Source organism: Ascaphus truei, chromosome 3 (genome assembly GCF_040206685.1).
Source record: "Ascaphus truei isolate aAscTru1 chromosome 3, aAscTru1.hap1, whole genome shotgun sequence".
In the NCBI taxonomy this organism is placed as follows: domain Eukaryota; kingdom Metazoa; phylum Chordata; class Amphibia; order Anura; family Ascaphidae; genus Ascaphus; species Ascaphus truei.
In genome coordinates this window covers 190,163,161-190,179,078 of record NC_134485.1, presented here as the reverse complement: position 1 = coordinate 190,179,078, position 15,918 = coordinate 190,163,161, and positions in this window count along the sequence as shown.

Below are 15,918 nucleotides of genomic sequence, written 5' to 3'. Positions count from 1 at the left end.
GTTGCTATTCTGTATAAATATACCAAAATAACTATAAAATTAGATACAGTAGATCTACAGTACACTATTACAGTACACTAGTAGATCTACAGTACAATATTTAAAAAAAAAAAATTTAGTTATATAAAAATACTTACGCGTTAGTTACCGTTGGTGTCCTTTTGCGTTCTCTGTTTTTTCCGTGTGCATGATAGCTCACGGTGGTTGCTGGCACAACGATGCCAGAAGTAGCTAACCAGCGTTGGATAGCAGCAATTCGGTGTCCGCTCGTGTACATCTCCTTAATTCGCATGCTGAGCTCCTTTGAAATCTTTTTAACAGGCATTGCTGCGAGTAGAAAGAAATACAAACACAAGAAAGTATATTCGATGTTTAGTCTGTGTATTCAATGTGCAGTGAATCCACAAAATGGATGGTGTATTTATACGGTAATGACTCACATTAGAGTACGCCCACTTTCAACACCTGTACCTCGTCGCCATGCATAAAAGGTTACACACTTTGAATAGCCCACCACTCGATGATCTTTATCTGAACTTGCCCTTGTCCAGATACTGCATTGTGCCATCTGCTTCCATGGATCAACCCCGATTCTACAGACGCAGGAACCCACTCGCCTCTGCCGTGCCTGTCATGCAGAAAAAGCGAAAGGCGGCAGCCATTTCCACACCAAGGCCAAAGCGACAGGCTAAGGCCAATAAAAAAAACCTTCTGCTGACTCCAAAGGCTAATGGTTTTAATAGACGTCAGCCTTATTATGTCAAGAAGAAATACGGTGATGTACACTCAACGCAAAACAAATGGCAGCCAACCCATCGAACCCGCAGACCACTTTCTCCCATACGCTTCGACGACTCTGCCGCTGCTCTCTCGGAAATCTTCAGCCCGTCTTCTCCACTACTCGTCCTCGACACTGCCGCCACCCTCCCGGAAACCCACAGGCCATCTTCGCCAGTTTTATTCGACGATGCTGCCACTGGTGCCTCTGAAATCCACGGGTCACTTTCTCCTTTGCGCTTAGACGACTCTGCTGCTTCTCGCCTGGAAATCCAGAGGTCACTTTCTCCATCCCTCTTCGATGACGCTGCTGCTTCTCTCCATGGAACCCCCATCTCATCCTCCGTAGCACCCATCCACCCAGATGTCAACAGCACGCCATGCACCAGAAGCAGCTCGTTAGACCAGATGCTGAATGGGATAAGTGTGGATATCCCCGGGAACTCTATTGTGCTGGCAAAGATAGCTCTGCTTCTGGAGACCATGCTAAATATGGAGCAACGGATGCTAAATATGGATCAACGGATGGATCGACGGATGGAGAAGATAGAGGCTGACATAGCGGGGATACATAATTTGCTCTGTGTTCATGCCCCTGTATCCCCGACGCGTAGCAGGAGGGTGGCATGGATGTGATGAATGGGAGCATCGACCACCTTCCATCACCAAGCGCAGCCCCTCCACCAGAAGATTTTGTGTATATGTATGCCGTTGAGGAGGAAGATAACATGACAACCCCTTCAAGACCACGCCAGGAGACAACACGGCGACCAAGACAGGAGGAAAGCTTCCTCCCATACAACCTACCCTCACCCGACGCCACAAGCACACCCGCTCCCAGAAGAACACCTACATTTGCTCGCATCGATACGATGCCTGACATCATCCTGCGCGATATGCCACCGGCACTCAGGGAGAAGTATAGGGTGATGAGTGCTGGTGTACCCCACAAGTATGCCTTGTTAATTTTACAGCACCATGTGTCCTACTTGATGTACTGCGAGTGGGCCTTCAAAGTGAATTACGAAGGAAATTGCGTAAAAAAGGCGCTTCCTGCCAATTTAAGATATACGATTCTGGATGAATTGCGGCGCTTTTTTTCAATTACAGATCCTGTAATGAAAGGCGTTCGAGACTGCATTAATGGTGTTTTGCGCCACGCAAGGTATCGGCCATGGAAGGACAATCTGGTGCGTGAGTGTTCAACTGTTGTAAATGTTTGGTAAATGTTTTGTTCCAGTCCCCGAGGGCCGCAAACAGGCCCGGTTTTCAAGGTTGTCCTAAAAACCGGGCCTGTTTGCGGCCTTCGAGGACTGTAGTGGGGCAGGCCTGACTGACTGTTCTGCACTCCATCCCACTGTAAATGTTTTGACTTGCCGTTCTTTAATAAAGGAGATGTTGCGTTTTGTATATTTTATGAATAAAGATTTTTTTTTAATCACAGGTAAGACCATACTGTTGTGCTGAACTGTACTGTACATGTTTTGACCTGCTGTACTTAAATAAAGGAGATGTTGTGTGTTTTAACTTGTATTAATAAATAAATGTTTGTATTTACTGTACACAAGACCTGCACAATTCCAGTCCCCGAGGGCCGCAAACAGGCCCCTTTTTCAAAGGTTACCCTGAAAACCGGGCCTGTTTGCTGCCTTCAAGGACTGTAGTGGTGCAGGCCTGACTGACTGTTCTGCACACCATCCCACTGTAAATGTTTTGACTTGCCGTTCTTTAATAAAGGAGATGGTGCGTTTTGTATATTTTATGAATAAAGAATTTTTTTAAATAACAACATGTGACTGTAAACCATACTGACTGACTGACTAAATGTTTTTACTTTCTGTACATAAATGTTTTCACTAGCAGTAAACCATACACCTGTTGATGTTTTGAATTGCTGTGCACTTTAAATGTTTTTTACATTGTACAGTATTTGTAAATAAATGTTTTTGTACTTACTCCACCAATAAAAGAACATATTGATTTGTTTTATATTGTTCCATTGGCTCTTTTGATACTGTAACAAGATACAGTGTTTCTAGAATGTACACTACTGTCCAGGCATACTGTACTGTATACTGTAGGCATGCTCAGTACTTCACATCACAAGAGCATTAAAAAAAATAGAAGACACATACTGTACTGTACAGTATGTACTGGTACTGTATAGAAGACACATATTGTATGTATTGTAATACATGTAGAATAAATGCATACTTTTTATTCTTTCGGGTTTATTACACAGTATATATAAAAAAGTATTGTATACTGTACAGTCGGAAAACATCAGCATACTGTTTCAGGTATTCTATCCTAATCAATAACAACGGTCACTAAACTGTAGACTCCGGTAAGTGGTTTTAAAAATCCGATTCAGCAATGTGCAGGCATTGTTACACAAAGCGATATTATCCATCGAAATCCCTCCATTTGCCGTTTTCTTTTCTGAGGAAAAACAAAAAGAAAAGTTTTACTGTAATGGTCAGTCTCCTAAAGAAGTTTCCAGTCAGTCCCACCAATAATTTTCTCGGGGGGCGTCTCCTGTTCACATGCGCATGCGCATACCGTCGATGTGATGACACGTATATGCGTTTCAAGAAGGTTCCAATGCACATGCGCCTAGCGTTCCACCAATTGTTCAGTATCTGCAGTACTGTACTGTAGATGCCGCTCAGCCAATGATATAGCTTACAGGAGAATCACTTGACTTTTGAATCGCACCGATATTGATTATTTCAAAATAAAAAAAAACAGAAAAAATACGGCAACATTACTCACCATAGAATTTCCCAATCAACTGGCACCGGCGCCGGGCCACTGCCAGTCCAGTATTCTTGATCATACACGTTGACAGTTGGCAGCGGGACTACTACACCTGTAGTCAGCTGATGAGACTGGAAATTGCTTAGGTACATGCAAGCTTGCTCGAAACTCCACGCAAAATCCGGCTCAGGGGTCAGGTATCCATGCGTGGACAGACAACAAGGGTTGTCACTGATGGTGGGACCGTTATTGGAAGCCGGTGCTGGTGCTGGCGCATTGCTTGCCAGCGACTGTCGTTTCTTACTTGGTTTTAACACGACCTTTCGCCTTTTGCCGTCTGCATGATCATAGATACAGGAAAAACCCGGTGATACACACCAAGACCCTCCAATAAATTCTGGATCAATACGATAAAAACATGGATCGCTACATAACCTTTTCCTTATTGCACGCTTCCACACATGAGGAGCTGGCGAAAATTTGTAAAAGTCATAGTTTTCGATAAAATACTGATAAATTTGAACAACTGTTGCCATCTTATCATCAGTTGCATTAATCGCGGCCCATATCAAATACGCGTACGTTCTGTCGGGTTTTTGGAAAACGGGCTGCACTTGAACACTCATGGCGGCGGGTCTCTGGAGAATAACAGAAACTGGTCTTTGTCTTTCTTTAATATGAAAAGCCTAAATTGATACATTATTGTAACCTCTTCCTTCAGTCCCAAGGCCAATTTACAATAGCACACTGTGGTATCTTTTTTAAACGAAACACCTGCAAGTCGACACATTACTGAAGCGCATGCGCATTACAATTCATGAATATCTGCCATCTGGTAAACACGTGAAGAATTGCAACCTATTAAATCCGAACCATTCTCAATAAACGCATGAACCGCGCATCAACCGCGTCTGAGAACGCCACTACTAGAATACATCGTGGCGGAAAACATGTCTATTTTAGGCGAAAAGTGCTTTCTCGCCTCGCCAATGGCAGAAAAAAAACCCCGCCAAAACACGCTACGTTTTTGCCCCTTACTGAATAGGGGTAGGCATTTTTGGTGGGAAACGGGCGAGAAGTGCCTTTCCGCCGCTTACTGCATGAGGCCCTATGTCGGCAAAAGCCATGTAATTTTCAGGATAGTTGCGAGCAGTGTAAAGTATGTTTTCTGCCAAGTTTGAAGGCAATTGGATTATGTTTTGGCACATTAATCCATGTTAAACATGTCCATATTAAGTATTTTGCCCTTCTTAAAGTGCGTAACGTAAATAATTTGCAGTGTGTGTTAACAAACACCTTGAAAATTTCTGGATAGTTATGGACAGTATACAGCACATCATGTGCCAAGTTTTAAGTGTATGGGTTTATGTTTTGACACTTTAATTAACATTAAGCACTTTACATTAAGCATTTTCCACTTTCAGAAAGTGCTTAATGTATATAATTTTCAGTGCATGTTATGAAAAGCCATGACATTTTCAGGATAGTTTTGGGGAGTGCAAAGCATGTACTGTGAAAAGTTTGAAGGCAATTGGTGTATGTCTTGGCACATTTATCCACATTAAGCATTTTTCACATTAAGCATTTTAGTCTGTCCCTCCTATCCGAAGAGTAAACACAGACTCGTCTGACTACCAGCATCCTGGTGAGATCCTCTAGGGAAACGCTAGTTGAAAGGATCGGTTCTGATGCTTTTATCCCTTGAGTCATCCGATGAGGTCAGTCGACCTCTTGCTGTTTGGTTCAATCGTCTTCCTAGGGTGTAGAAAGCCACTGACTGGAGTGGGCCAGTCTCCCAGTCATCAGATGGATGTGCGGGACCTGGTTGAGTGGAGACCGTGTTCACTCGTCCCCCTCCCCTCTGACTCCACATCCATTGAGAGAAAGCTTGGAGCCTGCATCGGTAAGGCTCCAAGGTGTAATCCTCGACCAGAGTCCAGTGGGCTAGGTAGGCGATAAACAATCTATGCTTTGTAAGATCCATGGGAGAGAGGAGGCGGGAAACGGGCAGGAGAACGTACCTGATAAGTGGCATCATTTTTAGGGCTCCGGTCAACTTGGAAGGCAGGGAGAAGATAGTTTTTGATATGTCTGAGCTCTCATTTCTCACTCACTAGCCTTTGAATGTTTTAGGCCTGCCAGTCTTTCTGAGGCTCGGGGGAGGGGGAGGGAGGGGACACCCAAATTGTGACCTGTCCTCTGGTCTTTCGGGGATACTTCTTGCAGGTCAGGGGCAGATATGCCCAGGGACCTGAGAAACAGGCTGGTTTTCTCTTGATATCTGATAGATGTTTTCCATTTTTAATTACAACCAACTTGAATGGGAACCCCCCACCTGTATCAGATGCCCTTATCCTTCAGGAGCAAAGAGAGGGGCCTTAGCGCACGTCTCCTGGTTATTGTGACTTTAGACAAGTCATTGAAAATTTGGTGGGATACATTTGCGAACGGGATATCTCCCTTTGCTCTGCTGGCAGATATAATCCTCTCTTTGATTGAATAATAATGGAATTTCACTATAACATCCCTTCTCCATTTGGATCTTCAGAACTGGGGCCCAGGGCTCAATGGGCTCAATGGGCTCAATGGGCTCAATCCATTTCTAGCTCTCGTTCTTTCAGATCTGGAACAAATGAGGTGAAAAGCTTTTTTAGGTACAGTATATGCGGAGATTCTCAGTCAGGACAGCCTCAGGGATATTTCTAATTCTTAAATTCTGCCTTTGATCCCTGTTTTCTTGGTCTATTGAAATGTTTTTTTTTTTTTTTTATAAATATTTTTCCTTTATTGATGCACTGACAGGTATAACAATCACAACATGGCAGAACAGTTTGTCAAAGAAACAAATTACAGGCAAATAACAGGGAGGCAATTGGAGACACACAATAAACCCTTTTTCCATTTACAGTGGTGAAAAGAGAGGGGATGACGAGAGGCGGGTAGATAGTTGGGAACGACATAGGGAAAAAGCGGGGGGGGGGGGAGGAGGGGAGGGGGGGATTGTGGCTGGGAGGGGCACCTCGGCCCTCGGTAGTAAGGGTTCTAGTGTTGCAGTAGGGCTTGCACCAGTGTCGGGGCTCCCGACCCCGGCCAAGGATCCCAGGTTCTATAAAATTGAGGCATTTTTTGCCTCAGCATGGCTGTCAGTCTCTCCATGTTCATGACCCCGTCTATCCTTGTAATTACTGTTCTCCTGGAGGGGGCCTTAACTTGCTTCCAGGCCGCAGCGATGCAACATCTGGCGGCCGTAAGGATCGCAGATGTAAGTCTAGCTATAGGGGCAGGGAGGTCTTCAATTGGTTTCCCCAGCAATGGTATCTTTAATCTATCCTCCATCACCATCGATAATACCCTTATGATGTTGCTTAGTAAGGGGTTTTCATTTGCTCCCACTTGTAAAGCTCAAAATTTTGACTTATATGTGGACCTCCAGAAATTTATAAGAAAACTCACATTGGGCAGACATTTTTCCACTGTACCAAATACATCAGAAACAGCACCTTTCAATGTGTGTTAGTTGACCTTACCAACTTAGCTGATGAAGGTCTTATTGATGCCCAGTCAGAGTTCCCAGTGAATCATACCAACTATAAACCTCGCTCAGTATTTTACCCTTACCACTCTCGGGGTCACTACATTGAGATCTTCAATAAATTGGTAGAGAAGGATTTTGGGACATTATGTCTATCACAGGAAGATAAATGTATATATTTTCAAATAATCTAACTGCCCAAGAAAAACAAGCATTACATCAACTAAATTCCAACCAAGAAGTAATCTTACAAGAGGCAGATAAAGGTGGGGCAATTGTTCTCCAAAATAGGGCTGACTACTGCAAGGAAGCAATGAGATTGCTATCTGATAGTAAATCATATCATAAATTACATAAGGATTCAACTACAAAATACCAAGTAGACTTAAAATTGTTGTTAGATGGGGCACGCTTATCGGGTGTACTGACTAAGGGAGAATATGACTATCTCTTTTGCTCTGCTCCCACCATCGCTATTCTTTATCATTTACCCAAAATTCACAAGTCACTTATTGATCCACCAGGGCACCCTATTATTTCTGGTATTAATTCACTTACAGCTAATCTTTCTCAATATGTGGACACCTTTTTACAACCCCTTGTGCCCACACTACACTCACATCTATTAGACACCACCTCGGTTCTAACTTTACTTTCTGATTTCCCCTGGGTTAATACATATTTATTGGCAACCTTAGACGTTCAGGCACTTTATACCTCTATACCACACCAGGGTGGACTGGAGGCTATAGATTTTTATTTAGCACTTCACGATACACTTCCACTCACTCAGCGTCACTTTATCCACGATTCTATAGAATTTATATTAACACATAACTATTTTTTATTCCAGCACGAATTTTATTTACAACACTGTGGTACGGCAATGGGGACACGCTTCGCACCATCTTTTGCTAACCTTTACATGGGATGGTGGGAGTCAGTGCATATCTGGAGTTCCGGTGTATCGCCTCCACAACTAAAATTGTGGAGAAGATACATCGACGATATTCTGGTCATCTGGGACGGCGACAAGGCGTCATTTGACAGCTTTGTTGATAAAATTAACGTTAACAATTTTAACCTCACCTTTACTAGTGATAGCCAGATGAACCAGATTACCTTTTTTGATTTGATTATATTCAGGGGGATTCGCTCCTTACTAAAACCTTTTTTAAAGAAACCAATGTTAACTCTTACCTACACCCTGAGAGTGGACATGAGAAGAAATGTATTGCTAACATCCCTTACAGCCAGTTTCTCCGTATCAGAAGAAACTGTGCAAACATTGATGTACAGTATATAAAGAACAGTCAAAGGTACTCATAGAGCGCTTTAGACAAAAGGGTTATCAAGAGGAGCTCATCTCTGAGTCCTACCTTAAAGCCTTAAACAAAAATAGACAATCTTTATTAAAAAAAGAATAAGAAAAGACATGAGATTATTAAAAAGAAACCAATTGTCCTTAATGGCCCAAAAGCCGACAATACAAACACCACAGAATCCTATACTGTGGACTGTATTAAAGCTAAACAAGAAACACCTTTTTTTGTTACTAAATTTAACCAATCACACAACTATATAAAAAGAATTTTGTCAAAACATTGGCATATTCTACTTATGGATCCCATTTAAAAAAATTTCCTTGCCAAAAAAACACCTATTGTTTTTAAAAGGGCACAAACTCTCAAAACAATCCTTGCCCCTAGTTTACTTAAGGGCACTGATAAATCTAAGAAAAAGGATTTGAGGGATACATTGGGAGTGGTTGGCAATTTTAGATGCACCAAATGTAAGATCTGCCCAAATATGTTAACTAATAAATCCTTTAAATCATTCGTTACAGGGCTTGAGTATAAAATTACAAATTACGTAGATTGCCTGTCCACGTATGTAGTATATATACTGCAATGCAGTTGCGGACTACAATACGTGGGCAGGACAAAGCGTAATTTGAAAATACGCATTATGGAGCATTTACGTAACATCTCCAATATTCCCAAATTAGAAGCAGCCTCGAAACCCCTTATTCACCTATTAGCTCATTTTAGAGATGTACATAACTGCAGCACAGTGGGTGTGCAATACATGGGGATTGAGAGAATCATGGGTGACGTGAGGGCAGGAGATAGGGACCTCTAAATTGCCAAAAGAGAGCAGTTTTGGATTTTTACACTGCAGTCTAAACATCCAGGGGGCCTTAATAACTATGTTGAACTTACACCTTTTCTAAGATAGTTGGGAACTCGGTTGCGCAATGTTTTTAATAATTTCCTTGCATAATCCCCCCTCCCTAAACCCCCCCCATTTTTTCCACCACCCTCCTCCCATTCCCCTATTAAAATCTACCCTCCATTTTCCTTCTCCCACATTACTTTTTTAACTCCCCTTCCCTCCTTATATATACATGTGTATATATATATATATATATATATATATATATATATATATATATATATATATATATATATATATATATATATATATATATATATATATATATATATTGATATATATATATATATTGATATATATATATATATATATATATTTATGTTTTTTCACCCCCCTGCTCTGACCCTATAACCCTCCCTTCCCCCCCCTTTTTACCTCCCCTCCCCCCTCCCTGCTTTTCCCATCCCTTTTCCCTTTATCCCCCTCCCCTTCCCTCTCTTTTTATAGCTCCATTTTCATTTGTGTTACATACTCCCTTATTCTGCTCCCCTTATATTTGTTTCAATTCATTTTTTATTTTTTATGTTGTGTTCATGTTCATCTTTATTTTTATTTTTTATATTATGGTATTAATTGTGACTTAGTGATATTACCTATATATGACCTAGCACGTTTATAACACCTATGGGGACAGCCTCCAGCAGAATGGAGAATTAACAACTCCCATTTAAATATATTTGTTTACAATTGTGCTGTGGACTCACACAGACACCAATAAATATCTTCAATTTCGGAGGTAAGTGTTTAGACACACCCACAGCCTGGTGGATACATAGGAATTGTAGCGTCCATGCAGCTTACACCAAGGTATTTAATTAATTAATTAACCAACCCTATTGGAGTACCTGCATAAAAGCCCCCCCATAGGTGTCTTTATACCGCCTGATGAAGCACAAACTGTGTGAAACGCGTTGCGGAGTGTATACAGTGCACATTGGTGTCAGGAAGCTTGGCTGTACCAGTCCCAGTCCTAGTTCCTCACGGAGCTTTTGAGCCGGTTCCATCTGCTTGCTCGGGTGGGACGTGGAGTACACAGGCGATCGGAGGGCAGCTCCATACGGGTCCTGCGACAGCCACAACCCGGAAGCAAGACCTGAGCTTTGCCGGGCAGGAGAGCCCCAGCGCGCGGGACAGATCTGCAAGTACCAGCAATTATCCTCTGCGCCTACCTATCTCTTCGGATTCACCACCCATGCACTGGACGCTACTGGACATTTTTATTTTGATATGTAAGTTTTTATTGTTACTATTCTAACGGTGGAATACATATTTCTTAACCCTTGGTGCGCTTCTGTGTTTTCTCCATGGTTTCCCCAGCACGTAGGTCAGGGGGTCCAAGGGGACCTCTAAGTCCAAAGTCTCAATCAGGAGGCTCTGGATCCAGGTCCAGAATCTCTGGATCTCCGGGCATGTCCACCAAATGTGGGACATGTCACCCCTTATGACCACATCCCCTCCAGCACACGTTGGAGGTGCCTGGGTAGATCTGGCTCAGTCTACTCGGGGTCAGGTACCATTGGAATAAGATTTTGTAGATATTTTCCTTCGTGACTGAGCAAATTGATGTTTTGGTAGCAGCCTCCCAGACATCCTCCCAGTCCTCCAGGTCTATGGGGGTGTTCAGGTCTTCGCTCCACTTTTGCATATAGGAGTGGGTGGGGAGGGATTGGGCTGCCTCCAATATTTTGTATACTTCAGAGATTAAGCCCTTCTGATACTCCCCTGTGAGACATAGGGTCTCGAATCTGGAGCGCGTTGGGAATTTTAGGCTAGGGGATTGGGCTCTCAGGAAGTGCCTAATCTGCAGGTATTGGAATATGGGGAGGTCGGGGGACGATAATTTATTCCTAAATTCTTGGAGGGGCATGACCTCATCGCTTTCCAGTAGATCCGCAATCACTCTGATATTTACGCCTTGAAATTAGCTGAATTGGGTACGGGAGCAACCGGGTGGGAAGTCCGGGTTCCCGAAAATGGGGGTGAGTTGTGAGGGGGATGAAGCTAGGCCATGTTTCCCTTTGGTTTTTATCCATGTTGACCACGTGCACCTCATTGCCCCGAGGTCGAATCTCAGGGGCTTTCTGCTTTTATTGGTCTGAGACCACAGTAGAGCCGAGAGGGGGTGGGGGACGTGTGATGAGTCTCTATTTCTAACCAGCAATTAGAGGTTGGGGGATTGTTCCATACCACCGCCTGCCTCAGCTGGGCCGCCTGGTAATATCTGACTACATCCGGGGCCCTCAGGCCCCCTCTCGTCTTTGACGCCAAAAGCACCGATCTCGGGACCCTAGGTCTTCGTTGCTGCCAAATAAAGCGTAGAATGTGGGCTTGGATATTCCGCAATTCTGCTAGTGGGACAGGGACAGGGAGGGTCTGAAAGTAATAGAGTAATCGGGGGAGGACATTCATTTTGGTGGACACAATTCTTCCAAACCAAGAGATCTGATGGGCATGCCAGGCCTCAAGGTCTCTCTTGATCTGGCGGAAGAGAGGGGGATAGGTGGCTTGATACAGTGAGCTGTATGAGCTCGCTATTTTTATCCCTAGATATTTGATATGGGAGTTATACCACTTGTATTTAAAGTTATTTTGTAGGAGTTTCCATGTAGGGTCTGGAAGGGAGATGTTGAGGGCCTCAGATTTGTCTGTGTTTATTTTGTAATCAGACAATCGACTAAATTGGTTCGTAATAAAGAAGCAAGAACCCACTATAAGCACTCAATACCCCCTGATGTATGATGTGAAATGTAAAAATAATTTTTAATGCTATACGAATTAAAATAATGGGTGTTAAAATTCAACAAATGACACACATATATATGATACCCTATGATGAATATATATGATATTCCGGGTTACTAAGTAAGGCGACAATTTGAGGTTAATTGGATCAAACTGTCCCAGGGAGCCGGTATACAGTAATCCCTATAAGTGGTTAATTAGGTGTATGCTGGTATCAGTGAGGGGCTGTTCAATACCTGTCTCAGGTGTCAGACAGGTCCCAGATGGTGAAGGTGAAATGTGAAATAGATTATAATATGCTAGGTACAGACAAAAAGATCAGTATTTTAAACCAGTGTGTGCTCACTTTGCAAATCATGAATCCATAATTGGAAAGTATAAACTCTCTCTACAATCCAACATGTAGCCACCTAACAGCAACTGGTTAACTCCTGAATAGTAAAGGAGTGGGCTATTAAACACAGAACACAATGTGCAGAGGCTCATAGACTCCTATAGGCAGTGTGGTTGTCAGTATACCTGTGCACATATTAATGAATGTGCGTCCACTGTCAGGAGTGCTAATGCCACTATAAAGCTGTGTATGGTGGAAAGAAACCTATCTAGTATACAGAAAAAGGTTTCATGGTGGATACATATAGTCACCTAACAGCAGCTAATTAGCTCCAAAATAGTAAAGGAGTGGGCTATTAAACACAGAACACAATGTGCAGAGGCTCATAGACTCCTATAGACAGTGTGGTTATTGGTATACCTGTGCACATATTAATGAATGTGCTTCCACTATCAGGAGTGTTAATGCCACTTTAAAGCTGTGTATGGTGGAAAGAAACCTGTCTAATGTGCAGGTAAAGGTTCCTTGGTGGGTACTGGGTGAGAAAGAGACACTGTTATAATACTGCCACAAAGCAGCACTGAACACACTGTTAGTAAACTGCTAAATGAGCATACTGTATGGTATACAGATCCAGTGAAGGTAAATCAGTCACATATGTACCTTAAAAATTCACATAAATCACCTGTGTACTAGCTGATGAAGTCCATGAATACATAGAGCTAATACCACTCATAAATGCAAACGCCGTGGCTAATATACCCCTAGAAACGGTGTGGCTGTTGGTATGCCTATGCACATATTAATGAATGTGCTACCACCGTTAGGAGTGCTGGTTACACTAATGCAACAAAATAACAAGGAAAATCAAGCAGCCCTCGCCTCACCATGCGTCACCGAGTCACCACAAAGACTCCTGCCCAACATTGAAGGGAGTACACGTTAGCCGTCTGGCAGCTGTTTGCTCTGCAACTCAATAATGCTACCACGTGAATACTGATGGCGCGCGTGCACATGACAGACTCCTGACAGTGGACGCACATTCATTAATATGTGCACAGGTATACTGACAACCACACTGCCTATAGGAGTCTATGAGCCTCTGCACATTGTGTTCTGTGTTTAACAGCCCACTCCTTTACTATTCAGGAGTTAACCAGTTGCTGTTAGGTGGCTACATGTTGGATTGTAGAGAGAGTCTATACTTTCCAATTATGGACTCATGATTTGCAAAGTGAGCACACACTGGTTTAAAATACTGATCTTTTTGTCTGTACCTAGCATATTATGATCTATTTCACATTTCACCTTCACCATCTGGGACCTGTCTGACACCTGAGACAGGTATTGAACAACCCCTCACTGATACCAGCATACACCTAATTAACCACTAATAGGGATTACTGTATACCGGCTCCCTGGGACAGTTTGATCCAATTAACCTCAAATTGTCGCCTTACTTAGTTACCCGGAATATCATATATATATTCATCATAGGGTATCATATATATGTGTGTCATTTGTTGAATTTTAACACCCATTATTTTAATTAGTATAGCATTAAAAATAATTTTTAAATTTCACATCATACATCAGGGGGTATTGAGTGCTTATAGTGGGTTCTTGCTTCTTTATTACTCACCTTATACGTCACCCATTAGCACCTTACCCCCACACTATTACTTTGTACTTAGCTGAAGCGGGGTTCTTCTATATTGAACTTGACTAAATTGGTCCAACAGTTTCTCAAGGTTGGGGAGGGAAGTGTGCGGTTCAGACAAGGTTAGAATAACATCATCCGCAAACAGGGAAATTTTGTATTCCCTGTCTGCGATTGGAATGCCCTTTATGCTGGGTTCAGCTGTGATCATAGCAGCTAGTGGCTCTATGGACAGGGCAAATAGTAGGGGGGATAGGGGGCAACCTTGCCTGGTACCATTTTTGATCTTTATTGGTTTGGAGAGCCCACCTGGTAGTTTTAAGAGGGCAGTAGGGTTGGTATAGAGGGCTCGCACCCCTTCGAGGAATGGGCCGGAGAAACCAAACTGGAGCGTAGTTTGGTCGAAAAAGGACCATTTGATTCGGTCGAAAGCCTTTTCGGCGTCAAGACTGAGAATCGGGGCCCGAGACTGTTTGAGGTGCACGTGGTCTATAATATTAATAATTTTGCGGGTATTGTCAGAGGCCTGTCTTCCTGACACAAAGCCCACCTGGTCTATATGAATCAATCTGGGGAGAATAGGGTTCAGTCTGTTTGCCAGGATCTTACTGAAAAGCTTGAGGTCAGTATTGAGTAGGGATATCGGGCGGTAACTACCGCATTGAAGCGGGTCTTTACCCTCCTTATGGATGATGGCAAGGTTGGCTGCTGATATAGTGCTTGGGATCTGTTCTCCTTGGAGGAAGGAATTAAACATTTCCAGGAGATAAAGGGAGAGGGATGCTGCAAATTTCTTATAATACACGTTGGAGAACCCGTCCGGTCCGGGTGTCTTGGCTATTTTAAGTGAGGAGATGGCCTTAGCTAGCTCCTCCTGGGATATATCCTGGTTCAGGAACTCCAGCTCCTCCAATGAGAGGGATGGGAGCTTACATTGAGTTAGGTACTCCGAGGCCGCCTTGGTGGTATCGTGTTTCTGACTCGGGGGGTGAAGATTGTATAGGTCTGTATAGAATTCCGCGAATTCTTGCGCTATTTCTTTTTCGTTATATGTTATCTGACCAGTTTTTGTCCTGATTTTCGTGATCTGGGCCTTAGCCCTAATGCCCCTTAATTTCGAGGCCAGGAGCTTATCCGCCTTATTGCCCCTATCGTAGAACTTCTGGTTAGTCCATTTCAACGCTCTCTCTACCTCATCAAGCTGCAGTACTTTTAGTTCCGATCTTGCCTTATCAAGGGTTCTAAGCACTTTTTTCGAGGAGGACTGCTTATGCTGGCGTTCTAGGGTCAGAATCTTTTTAGTGAGTTCTTTTTGAGCTTTTTGTTTCAATTTTTTCTTATGGGAGGCTAAAGAGATAAGGTATCCTCTGATAGTGGCTTTGTGCGCTTCCCAGAGCATTGCTGCTGTCGAGACCGAGCTTTTATTTAATTGGAAAAAAGTGCTTAGTTTTTGTTTGATCGTTTTGACCACCTGTGGGTCATTAAGGAGCGAATCGTTAAGTTTCCATTTGTACGCAGAGGTTTTGACGAACGGCAGAGAGAGAGTGAGTTCGATAGGGGCATGGTTTGACCAGGTGATTGGGCCTATGCTAGAGAGGGAGGATGCCTGGAGAACATTATTGGTACCTAGAAAGTAGTCGATCCGCGAGTAAGACTGATGAGGGGGCCGAGAAGAAGGTGTAGTCCTTCTGGCCCACGTGCTGGGCCCTCCAGATATCCGACAGGGAATAGTTTTTCAGGATTTCACAGAACTTTTTGGCCTTTTTCTGTATCTGGGCAGAGTGCGGGGTCACTAATTGACAGGATTTGTCTTGATCCGGGCTTAGGACCATATTAGCGTCTCCGACTAGAAGTAGAGAGAGTCGGGGCATAATGGGG